Genomic DNA, 12,249 nt, shown 5'->3' with positions numbered 1-12,249 from the left:
CTCTCATAAAATTAGACCCAAAAACATACGATTATCATAGTTCAGTAGCAGTCGAATCAAATGATAATAATAATGATAATCATCATCTCATCTCAACGGTACATTTCCAAATATTCATAGAATATTCTTGGAATATATACATGCCTTCAGAATATTCATAGAATATGCTTGAATGAAAATGGCAGGATTATTCCCGAAAGAATGTGCATAGAATGTCTATAAATGGATAATTCTCCCTTGAATATTCTAAGAATATTGTCGATTGAATATACCATATGGTATATTCTTAAAATATATTCTCACGGTATATTTTGGAATATTCTATACAATGGAATTTTGAATTATCTTATAATATCGTATTCAAATAATTCAATATTATTAAAAACAAAAATATTTGAAGATCTTAATCGAATGCATAACCTAATGTATATAACCCTGATAGTGTTAACCAGTTTTTGAACTCAACGCGAAGATTCTGGATGAATTGCTCCAACAGCAACTGTTGGAAACGATAAAAAAATTTGAATGGGCCAATTAATGAACCAATTGCATCAATAAATTGGTTAATTCTCATCCTATTTGTCTTTTTGTATTTGAAATTATTTAATTACAAAGCGAAAAATCCTGGAAACAGAGAAATGGGGGAGTGAAGAATTGGAGAAAACGTTTCTCATTGGTCAACTGAAGTGTAGCGCGCGACAGTCGAATAAGCTCTGTGGAAGCGGCTGTCCCTTAACGCTTGGTACCTTTGCGTTAAATTCGCCATTTGATTCAACATGGCGGTGGACGTGGCAGGTTCGCGTGTGTAATGCATGGTGTATTGGTGTTATTATCAAAGTATAATTCTCTCACGTTCAGTGTACCATTTATAATTTGGGGTTGTCCAATTTGCAGTACAGCGATTAGTTTGATTTTGGATCTTCAAACAGGAGAGTTGCATATATTCAGTCTTTAAGAAAAGTAAGTAAAATGCAATAGTATCGATAGTAAAGTCATAGTGATTAACCTACTATACCTCATTTTAGGCTCGAGGAGAGTTGGTGTGTGGGATTTGTTGGTTTGACTAAGTACATGTTTGAACTAGAGTGATTTCAGTTGTCTATCTTCAATAGAGAAAAGTAAGTGAATGACACATTCTTTTGTATCATTTGTTTTCATAATTTTTATCACTCGTTTTCAAGATAGTATCAATTTGCCCAAAAGGAAACAGAGTGGTACCTGGTACAGGCAGGTGCGCCAAGGAACTGAAAACGTAATGAGTACTTTTCAACAAGACAATGCAAGTTGCTCTCCAAGTCATGAAATGTTGTAAATGTTCATGAGTAACCTATGCGAAAAATATCCATTAGATTTTTATTCCAGTTTTATTGTGCCACTTTCAAATAGTGATAATGAACGTTAATGTACATTTTGTTCCAGGTATTACTATTGAAACACTGGTTGATGCATTGTTGGACAAATATAAGGAAAACTATTCTGGTGAGCAAAGTTTGGATAACTTTAAGTAAGTGAACTTCATTGAAGAACCCATCATACACCACTCATTTTAAATACTTCATTTGTGGGTTTATTTTTTTTGAAGTGAGAAACCTAACCTAACCTAACCTATATCTTGATGTAATGCATTTTTTCTTCTTCAATGAAATGATATATTTATTATTTTTTAATTAGTGCTGATGAACTCACAGAGTTGTTATTTCAGTATATTTTTTAGTATACATTCGTTTGAGAGTAGGAACATCCTAATTTGAATACATTTCTAATATTTGTAATATGACAGTATTCAGGAATATTTTATTCAATGAATAAATATTTTGAATAAGATTTTTTATCTTCAATATTGGTTGAAACGTCAAATATTTCAGCGTATATTGTTTTTGAAATATATTTGTTTATGAATATTATGTGTTTTATTACTTGTGTGAATCTTGCATCAAAATGCAATATATACATGCCTAATAGCGTTAACTCGTCACATTCTTGGAATATTCCAAATATTCCTAGAATATTCATAAAATATATTTAAAGAATATTCTATGTTGTTTCCCTATTGTATATTCCTACAATAAACTAAGAATATCCTGAATATTTTATGAATATTCCTCGGGTTCTATTCCTGGAATATTCCCAATATTCCCAAGGAATATTCTTAAAATATATCAAAGGTTCGCCAGGAGCACTTTCAGGGAATATTCTCCAGAAGATATATATATATATATATATATATATATATATATATATATATATATATATATATATATATATATGAAACACGCATCCATAAGCCAGTTCACGAAACATCCCGGCCATGGAACACACACTCTCGAAAACTTAAGGTAGGTTCACAATAATAACGTATCGGGGCTTCGGGGGATAGGGCCTGACCAGCGCACATTACGGTGAAAATAATAATAATAATAATAATAGCGGATGGCCACTAACACCCTTGGCCTTTGGTGAGTTGCGACACCACTTACCCGAGCAACTGGTGCAAAACCGGACCGGCAGCCCCGGCGCATCCGGAAAGGAGAACTCCATTCTCCCTCCAGTGCCGGCCGTGGGTCCACAGGGCTAACCACCCGATGGACCCAACACTTGGTTCCCAATAATCAAGGAAGGGGCCTCCACAATCGACTCGCTCGGAGGGATCAGAGGCAAGGTGGTGGGGCCCATAACGATGATTTGCTTACTGATGACAACCCTGGCAATGAAAACGGGCGTTTTGAGTGGACGCATGAGCTAAGAGATAGCCTTATGCATTGCTACGAGAGTAGTGAGCCTGCGCGAAGAGGGTACATGACGAGATTGCATGCTCTGTGGTGTGAAACACATCCGGAGCATGCCGCCTTTTCCGCCCAACACCTTAGGGATTATGTATCTTATCTTCGGCGGCAGGGCTATTTAGCTCCTTCCCAGCCTGCTAACGAAGTGGTAGAAGTGACAGTTCTACCACCCGTTGGCACGGCTGAAGAGGAGACTCGCATCATACCACCAATGGAGACGACAATCAGAACACGCAGGGCGCTCCACAGGATTAAGCCCCCGAAGCCACAAGAACTGGCTCGTTTGGATGCGGAGGTTCATAGTGTTCTAACAGAAGAGGCTGACATCTGGCAAATCAACACCGCCGTGTATAACGTCGTCCAATCGCTTTCCGAATCGGAAGGAGGAAATTCCGGCCTTGCGGTTCGGAAGATTGAACGGTGTGTACACAAGATGGAGGCTAAGATCACGTCGGCGAGACAACACGCGTCTGGTATCCAATGTGTGATGGATTACAGGGCGGCCAATAGGCCTTTCACGCCCGCAGTGCGGCGAATAGCCGCCAATCTACGACGTATCCATCACACTTTAAGCCAAGGCGTGCTGCTGACCACCAAACAGCACTGCCTTGATAGGATACGAATGCTAGTGGCTGCTAAGAAGTCACTAGTGAGGCGAGCGAGAAGTATCGCGGAAAACCTCAGGTTCCGCGAGAAACCTTCTCGCTTATTCCAAGAGCCTCCACGTGTTGTGGATAATCCGCTGACCTCTGATCAGGTAGAATCCTTCTGGAAGGATATCTATGAACACCCGCAGCCACTCAACTTAGACACTCCAGCCCTAGCGCAGTTAGAAGCTTTCAACAGAGAGCTTCGACAGCCTGAGCTCAATAAACTGCGCAACCCGATAACCCCGGATGATGTTCGACAAAGAGCCCTTGTGGGTTCCAAGAACTTTGTTGCTCCAGGCCCAGATGGGCTGAACACTTATTGGTGGAAAAAACTATCAAGCACCCACCGCCATCTGGCCAGAGTTTTCAACTCATGGCTGGACGGAGAGCAGCCGTTTCCGGATTGGTTTGTTGAGGGGCGGACCGTTCTTATCCCCAAAAGCGGAGATTTGTCGAATCCTAAGAATTACAGACCGATAACATGCTTGAATTCTTGTTATAAGTTGTTCACAAGCATCTTATACACACGAATACTCACCTCAGTTGACCGAGTGTTCGAACGGATATATGAGCAGAGAGGGTCGAAGAGAGGAGTCGCTGGATGTAAAGAGAACCTGCTCATCGATAGATGTGTAACGCAGGACTCGATACAATATAAGCGTAACCTCTCTATGGCCTGGATCGATTACCGTAAAGCATTTGATACAATTTCGCATGAGCTCATCTTGCATTTGCTCAGATGCCTTGCGGTACCAGTCAAAATAGTGAGATGCATTCAACAACTGATACCACTTTGGTGAACTCGCTTCACCATAACATCAGGTCAAGCAAGAGTCCAAACAGGGTGGGTCACTTTCAGAAGGGGTATATTTCAGGGTGATTCCCTCAGTCCTCTTCTTCATACAAGCTAATAAGCCTGATGTAGTCCTTCTCAACCATTAGAGCAAAACGATATTTGTCGTGGATTTTTAGCTCCTGGCGAGACAAATATCGCCAGAAAAGAGGAGGAAAAACGGATAAAATATCAAGATTTTCTCTTCGAACTCCGCAGACTCTATCCAGATCACTCTGTCAAGATGGTTGTATAGAATTACTAGGATGCTGTGTACGAAACTGTTATTTCCAACTGAAGGACGAATTCTTTACACAAGATGAGGGACTGCCAATGGGATCGCCGCTTTCACCAGTCATAGCCAACATATATATGGAGTGGTTTGAAACTCTGGCCATTGAAGAAGCCCACAAGAAACCTCGAGTCTGGTTGAGATATGTTGACGACACCTTCATAATATGGAACCATGGGAATACTGAACTAGACGCCTTCATGAAACACATCAACAGCGTGAGACCTTCCATCACTTTCACAATGGAGAAGAAAATCCACAACGAATTGCCATTCTTAGACGTTTTGGTGAAGAGGACCGACACTAAGTGGGAAACATCTGTATACCGAAAACCCACTTATACGGGACAGTATCTGAACCACGAATCCAACCACCATCAATCGACTAAAAGAGGAATCATCAAGACTCTATTAGACCGTGCTTTTGGGCCCTGTAATACAAAGGAAGGTCTCGAGAAGGAACTAGACATCATCAAAAATGATCTTCAGCGGAATGGCTACTCCAAAGCGATGGTAGAAAATACTTTGGCTAAAAGACAGCAGGAGCCTCGCAAAGGAAGAGAAGCCGTCACAACCAGTGCTTGCACTTCCCTACATCAGAGGATTATCGGAGAGGATGAGAAGAATTGGTTCCAAGTACAACATCAGAACCTGTTTCAGATCCGGTAACACTATCCGTAACAGCCTTACGAAAACCAGGCCCCCAAACGCGGAGTGCGATTCCAAGAATTGCATTTACCGGATACCCTGTGAGTGCGGAAAATCCTATATTGGTGAAACTAAGAGGCCATTGAATGTTCGCATTGTCGAGCACAAAAAGCACACACAGCGAGGGGAAACCAGCAAATCAGGAATAGCAGACCATGTTTGGACCCATCAACACAACATCGAGTGGTCCCAAGCTGAGATCTTGCACAGAGAGGAACATTAGTTTAGGAGAAAATTCAAGGAAGCCGCATACATGTTGTCCAACAACGTATTCAGCCAGGCCAGCGTAGAAATACGCAACATATGAAAACCCATCATCAAACGAAAAATGGCCAACTCCCGCCAAAACGGTCATCTCTCACGGAATCAGTGAAGCAGAAAATGGAAAGCAGGGATAAGTGAAAGTATTTCAACGTCCTACAAACAGTCACCTCTCGGAGGAATCAGTCCAGTCATCACCCGAAGACGATTGTAGATACCAACAATCGAAACGTCGTGAACTAACGTGACTTGGAATCTCTACAATTTTTATTATTTTCTTTTTTCATTCCTTTATTTTTATTTATTCAATTGCTATATTTTTACTTGTAGGTTATTTCACAATTATTTCATTTCAGGTTTATTTATGCTTAATATAATTGTTATTTTCAGCTATTCATTTTTAATTATTCTTTTTTCGTTGTTTCAGGGATTTCAAATCATTTTATATAGTAGACAATGGAAGTCCGAACTAGTGAAATTCATGGTTGTTCTGATTATAGGAGTCCTTGATGGAATGATGTCCTATCTACTCTCGAATCTCAAAATCATACCGGCTTGCCGCACTAAGGCAGAAATCTTAGCTGCACAGATGCAGAAGGCTGTCATTCTTGGCTCACTGCGTTTGCACATAATTCTCGGGGCTTCGGGGGATAGGGCCTGACCAGCGCACACTACTAAGAAATTATAATAATAATAATAATTAGAGCTAGAGCAGTGAAAAACTCTTTTCGCGGCAAGTATCAGCACAAACTGGTCATCGGAACTGTCGGGGAAGAACAAAGTTGCTGCAACAAATATGCTTGCCGTAGTGAAGTGGACTCTAGAGGAGCTGAATTGTATCAACTCGACGTAAAGATTCGAAAAATGATGCATCTCTTTAGGAGTTTGCATCCCAAATCGCCTGTCCCACGGTTATACTTCCCCCAACAAGGAAGGCCGTGGACTTTTGAGTTTGGAGTGTCTACATGAGAGAATGGTACTGGATATAGCCTGTAAAGTCGTCAGGAGTTCGGATCCCCTTCTCTGCATGGTCCGTGACCATGACAGAGCAGGAATTGGAGCATTTCTCTTCAGGGCAGCTGCCCGAGCAGCTGATGAATTCGGTTTAGTTTTGGACACTGAACGAGGTGACCACAACTCTGTAACCGAATTAGAATTCGTTCAGCAAAAATCTCATATAAAAGCCGCAGAGATCACCTCACTTCGTCGGAAACACAAAGATAAGCCAATGCATGGCAGGTCGGAATCTGAAGGGTTCATTATGCTTGCCAGAATGGTGTCTTCAACATTTTAGTCTACCGCAGTCGGTTGATGGGTATAGAGGTTCCTGTCACAAGGTGCAGGGCCTGCCGCGAGGCGTCCGAGATCCTAATGCACTTGCTATCAGTATATCCAGCATATGCGGTCTCGGCCTATATCCATTGAAATAATGCAGCCCTAGGAGTGCTATATTACCATCTACGGCATTCTCACGGTAGTGACGAGACACCTGTGTTGTCCTACGCTCCGGGGGATATTGAATTCGTTGTGGGTAACGAGAAGTGCCGAATTTATTAGAACTATTCTTTCCTCACCCTTAGACTCTTAGGCTCACACCAGCTGATAGGCCAGAGGACTATGGACTCTTCTGAAAAAACTATTCAACAACATGCAATTTTTCATAAAGAATCAAAAGTTTGCTAAGGTGTGTACAGTCTGGTTCAGAACAATGTTCCACAACAATGTTCCAAGCTTTTGAGGAGTAGCATTTGTAATTCCAGCGACATGATTATGCCAAGGCATATTGCTATCGACTTTAAAACTCCCAATTCTCATTAAGATATACAACCGCCTGCTGCCGGTGAAGATGTGCCTCCGTAGTCGATATCCCGGAATCCAAATGTAATGACGAGACAAGTGTGCTGTCGTCAGCAAAGCAATATTTTGGATTCTTGAAATGAAAGAGGGTTGGAGACAACCATTGACGGCCAGTTGCAGGGAACGATCTTTCAGAAGGAGAGCTATACACAAAAATGATCTGACGCATGCCATATAATCGAACTTTGCCCAGCAAACCTTCATGTCACACACAGTCGAAGACCATAGAACTAGAGACCAATAATTCGATGAAATTTTTAGACGCCACAATCACAAAAATTATCAACAAACGTGATTTCGAAATTCTCCACAAACCTGTCCATACAGACACAACTATTAACAACCATTTACCCTGATCAACATGAATTAGCAACTTACTTTAGCATGATCCGCATACTTATCAGTAATTCGATGACAATAGATAATTTTTATAAAGAATTAAGTTTGATCAAACAAATTGCAGTTAACTTAAACCCATGATCTATCAAAATAAAATTCAAAAAAGCCATTAACCAAGTATACCCCCACATTAAAAATAACACTCATTAATTTTTTCATCATTGTAAGGAATCATTAAAAATGATGTTATTAGTTTTTTTGCAAACTATAAGTGATAATTATAAACAAGCATGGTCATTATCCATTTATAAGTTCTAGAATGGAATAAATTTGTTTTGGGTCACTTATAATTTCCTGGCAAATGAAAAATTCTGTTTCTGGTTTTTAAATTCGAGAGTACTTAAAACCTGCAGAAGCATGGGTGTTAAATATTGACGTAAGGTAATTTGCAGCACATCTGGCAACAGCGCAATTGTCGCAAGATTTTGAGTCTTGTTATAATGTTGATGTTTGGATTTTGATGTCATCAGAAAAATATTAATTTCGGTAAATTTTCGTTATGTGGACACCCGGCGATTTTGAAAAAATTTTTGACTGTACTTACGTATTTTGATGCGTAGATTACGAATCCGAAAGAAAAAAGCGGCGCTCTTCCTTATTTAAAAAGTTACGGCCCTTCAAAGTTCAGAAAAGGGCAACTTTTCAGCCTTCTTTTTCACTAAATAAACTATTTAAAAACACAAGCACTTATTCACTAGGTCACCTTTACATCTTATTCCTCCTTCTTTAACACTTTTCACTTCAATAATCAACATTTTTCTTATGAAAAACTTAATTTAAAAATGAATGCTTCTCCTGGTGACATTATTCTATTTTTAGGTTACTTACTAGTGACATTTCAGAAAAAAGCGGTTGGTATTTGCCGTCGCCTACTATTTCAAATTCGTAATACACCACCAAAAACCAATTTACGATCTAAAGAATGAAGGTAAAAAACATTTGAATTACTTCAGGAATATGGACTGCATCAGTCGTACCATATCATTAACCCAAAAACGTAAAATACAGTGATATGTAACCAAAAAGCAGCTCCGTATATTTTTTAACATTTTTATTTGTTTCTAACATAAATCTATTTTGAATAGGCTGCACCTTCCGGTTTTGTAAAAAAATTGGTTGTACTTACGTATTTTGACGTTCAGATACCAAACCTGAAGAAAAACTCAGTGCACTTCCTTATTACCAGAGTTCCAGCTCTTCAAAGTTCCGAAAAATGCAGTTTTTCAGCCTTCTTTTTGCACCAAACAAACTATAGAAAAACACTGTTTATTCACCATATCACCTTTACATTTTATTTCACTCTCTTTTACAGTTTTCAGTTCGACAATCAACATTCTTCCTGTAAAAAAGTTTATCAACTCACGGAGCTGCTTTTTGGAGATAAATCTCCCCATTTTTTGACGTTAACGTCATACGTGACATCACCGGTTACTATCAACCTTTCAGATTCAAATAAAGTGTTTTTAGGTAACTACATTATTGACACCTTCAAATAATGTTTTATGTAAAAATGAATTCAAGAATTGAATTAATATTGGCATATATGCCGCAGAACAAAACGACTGAATATGCATTTCAGAATAATTTCAATCATACAAATTTCGAATTAAGTATGTGACAGTTGCCAACCGCTTTTTCTGAAATGTCACTAAAACCAGTACACGAGTATGACCTTAAAATGGAGGAATGTCAACAGAAAACAAATCTGCCGTTAAATCTAGTTCTTTATAAAAATAATGTTGGCTTTCGAGCTGAAAAGTGTCAAATGAAATGTGGTGAATATCTCTCTTCAGTTTGTATTGTGCAAAAAAGGCGGATAAGTTGCAGTTTGGAAAGCTGGAAATAAGAGCAAAGACTACCGATGTTTTCTTGGTTTCGTATTCTACACTTCAAAATACGTAAGTACACATTTTTTGTTAATTCGGAGGGAGCAGCCCATCCAAAATTTTATCTCAAATGGAATGACGAGCCCTAATAATTGACGTTTCTTCGATCTGAATTTGTAAGCAGATACCGATCTCGAATAATTTAGAATGTCCACAAAATCAGAATTACCACATAAATACGGGAGATTTTGTCATTTATTCCGGCGCTGTTCAAATTACGTCAAAGTATAGTGTAAATGTTACCGCGAGTGTTCCGGACTGTTAATAAACTGAGTTTTGATTGGTATCTACCATAGTAAAAATTGTGAAATTTTTACAAATGATACTTTTGTTGGCCGGCTTTCCGATTTTACAATTTGTTGAACTTGAGCAGTGCATTTTGATTACAAATCAACTATCGAATTCCTAGATCCATAAACAATTGAAGTGTTTTTATTACTGTTGTTATCAGTGTTAACAGAGACTTTTTCTATTTCAAAATGCCAGATATGGCTAAGTGTCCGGATTGTGATACGGTACTAAACAGGGTGGTCCAACTACACCTTGCGATGGGTGTAAAAATGAAATTTACTTTAAGATGTATTGGAATAAACCCACCCTGATGATTCGCAGCAAATCGAAGAGTAGGTAAATTTTTGTTTTGAGGGCACCCGGCGATTTTGAAAAAGGTTTTGCGTGTACTTACGTATTTTGATGCGTAGATTACGAATCCGAAAGAAAAAAGCGGCGCTCTCCCTTATTTACAAAGTTACGGCCCTTCAAAGTTCTGAAAAGGGCAACTTTTCAGCCTTTTTTTTCACAAAATAAACTATTCAAAAACACAAGCATCTATTCCCTAGGCCACCTTTACACCTTATTCCTCCTTCTTTGACACTTTTCATTTCAATAATGAACATTTTTCTTACAAAAAACTCAATTTAAAAACGAATACTTCTCCTGGTGACATTCTTCTATTTTTAGGTTACTTACTAGTGACATTTCAGAAAAAAGCGGTTGGTATTTGCCGCCGCCTACTATTTCAAATTCGTAATACTCTACCAAAAACCAATTTACGATCTAAAGATTGAAGGTAAAAAACATTTGAGTTACTTTAGGAATATGGACTGCATCAGTCGTACCAACCATGCCATTAACTTTAAAAACGTAAAATATAGAGATATGTAACCAAAAAACAGCTCCGTACATTTTTTAACATTTTTATTGGAGAAATGTTGATTATTGAAGTGAAAAGTGTCAAAGAAGGAGAATTAGGTGAAAAGGTGATCTAGGGAATAGATGCTTGTGTTTTAAAATAGTTCATTTTGTGAAAAAGAAGGCTGAAAGGTTGCCCTTTTCAGAACTTTGAAGGGCCGTAACTTTGTAAATAAGGGGGAGCGCCGCTTTTTTCTTTCGGATTCGTAATCTACGCATCAAAATACGTGAGTACACGCAAACATTTTTTCAAAATCGCCGAGTGCCCTCAAAACGAAAATTTACCATCAATTGCGTGTTTAGTCCAGTCAAATTAGACCGGAAAAGTAGGAGCCCTAGCAGATAGAAGAAAATGCACCGCAATTATGTTTTAAGTTGAACTTTTGCATAACGAAATTGATTGTAGTAACTTGTTAGGACAAATTCAGTTTCTTGTACCTAGATCACAATCCGGGCATATGATTACTTTCAACATATTTTTATTTATGTATCTGTAATCTATAATCATTTGTATTTTCTCTATTTGTGGGTGTAAACCTGCTGAGAATAAACATATTATTATTTATTATTATATCGATTGTACAGTGGCGTAGCGTAGTGGGGGCGGGAGGGGCAACCTGCCCCGGGCGGCACTTTTTAGGAGCAGAAAAATTTCACAGTAAATAATGAAATATATGTTTCATATTTTGGCGCAACTATAAATTCTGACCGAATGAAAAGAGCACGGAATTTTTCATTACTTGTTCTGTGACGAATTCGGGGAATCCCCTTTCTTGCGGACTTGCGGAAATTTCTAGTATTTTATTTTGTGCTTGGATTGTTTATCACTTATAATCAGCGAGAATGACTTCTATTACATATATATTATATTCAATATTGTTTATTACGTCCCTTTAAGAAAGTACTTGATGCTTTTGACAATTCAGACAGCAATAAATGTAATCTAGACGACGAAATTGTTCAAATTGACGAGCAGGATTTCAAGCTGGAACAACTTCGACTGCGGACTTTTGTTGCTGCTACAGGAAACGAAAATAAATCAATTAATGCAGACTCACTTGAATTATTGAAGTTTATTGTAAAATATAAGCTGGAACTCTGCCCAATATTTTAATCATGCTGCGAATATTTTTTACAGTTGCCATAAGCAATGCCAGCTGTGAGAGATGTTTTTCGAAATTGAAATTGATTAAAAATTATTTATGGTCGACATTGACTAACAAAGACTAACAAATTTGGCTATCTTGTCAATTGAACAAGAGGTGTGTGATGCTATAAACATTGATAGTGCAATGAAAGACTTTGCTCTTAAAAAAAAGTAGAGGTATACATTTTCAACTAAAGCCCGAGGTTTTGTTTTTAACTCTAACAAGTACATACTTATATTATTT

At 38.4% G+C, this 12,249-nt stretch overlaps 1 protein-coding gene across 1 annotated transcript in view; it reads right to left on the bottom strand.

The window, feature by feature from the left end:
- Window positions 1–9,163, bottom strand: part of LOC111515069 (uncharacterized) — a 178,971-nt gene extending 169,808 nt beyond the window's left edge. Inside the window, exon 1 of the mRNA XM_074176584.1 lies at window positions 8,908–9,163. The gene's annotated coding sequence lies outside the window, so the exon portion shown is untranslated. The remainder of the gene's footprint in view (window positions 1–8,907) is intronic.
- Between the last annotated feature and the right edge of the window lie 3,086 nt (window positions 9,164–12,249).

Source organism: Leptinotarsa decemlineata, unplaced genomic scaffold, assembly GCF_025532065.1.
Source record: "Leptinotarsa decemlineata unplaced genomic scaffold, Ldec_3_MD MMD2_tig00001973_RagTag_RagTag, whole genome shotgun sequence".
Lineage (NCBI taxonomy): Eukaryota > Metazoa > Arthropoda > Insecta > Coleoptera > Chrysomelidae > Leptinotarsa > Leptinotarsa decemlineata.
The sequence above is the reverse complement of the archived record's forward strand: the minus strand, read 5'-3'. Positions and strand labels throughout refer to the sequence as shown.